The following is a 1,068-nucleotide window of genomic DNA, read 5'->3' as shown; positions in this document are numbered from 1 at the left end:
GAAAGTAGACCTTCAAATAACCTTGAAAATGAAGGTCAAGGTCATTGTCAAGGTCATAGTTCAATCAGCCCCTTCATATCCAACAATTTTTGTTTTAAACATTTTTTTATTTAATCGCGATGTTTCGAGTTATTTGACTAAGTTAAAATGGGTCACCCTGTATATACTCTGAAAAGTATGTGATATAGCCCAAAAATATCATTACAATGAAAAGATCAGACCATGTTCAAAAATGTAAGCAGACATTCAAAAATGTAAACTTTTAAAAATTGAAATTATTATGTATTACCATGAAAAGTAACTGATACATCATTCAAAGTCCCAGTTCAAGGTGAACATAAAGAGAATACATAAAGCGTATTCTCAAAAATGTAAAGCTTTAAAAATTTACACCTTTATCTGATAATATATTATGTAACAATATACATATAAAAATTGAAATTATGTAACAATATATATTATCATGAAAAATAACTGACACATTATTCAAAGTCCCAGTTCAAGGTGAACATACATAAAACGTATTCTCAAAAATGTAAAGCATTAAAAATTTAAATGATGATCTGATAATATATTACCATAAAAAGTATTTGATATATTATCAAAGTGCCAGTTCAAAGTGAACATACATATAAAGTGTATATCCATATTTTATTTATGTTGTAGCCATTATCTCTATTTATAAATTGCAAGGTGTTTTTGTATCTCTATGGCTTCTCTATACTTTCTTGGAAAGTATGATGTACTGTTGGCTATTGTGGTCGTTTTGTCAAACAGTATTTGATGTCCTGTTTCGATGTTGTGTTCTGATAATGCCAACTGCGTGGTGTGTTTTTAGTCTGACATCACGTTGGTGTTTTTTGATCCGTAAGTTGACCATTTTCCCAGTTTCTCCAATGTACTTTCCCGTAGGAACAAGGTATTTTGTATACTCCTGCGGAACTGAGTGGAGGTCTTTGATCTTTAAGATTTCTTAAGATTTGTCATATCTTTTTTGGTGGTTTGAAGATAGTTCGGATATTGTGTTTGTTTAATATCTGTAAATCCGATCTGTTATTCCTTTGACAT

Source organism: Trachymyrmex cornetzi, unplaced genomic scaffold, assembly GCF_001594075.2.
Source record: "Trachymyrmex cornetzi isolate Tcor2-1 unplaced genomic scaffold, Tcor1.1 scaffold643, whole genome shotgun sequence".
Taxonomy (NCBI): domain Eukaryota; kingdom Metazoa; phylum Arthropoda; class Insecta; order Hymenoptera; family Formicidae; genus Trachymyrmex; species Trachymyrmex cornetzi.
The sequence above is the reverse complement of the archived record's forward strand: the minus strand, read 5'-3'. Positions refer to the sequence as shown.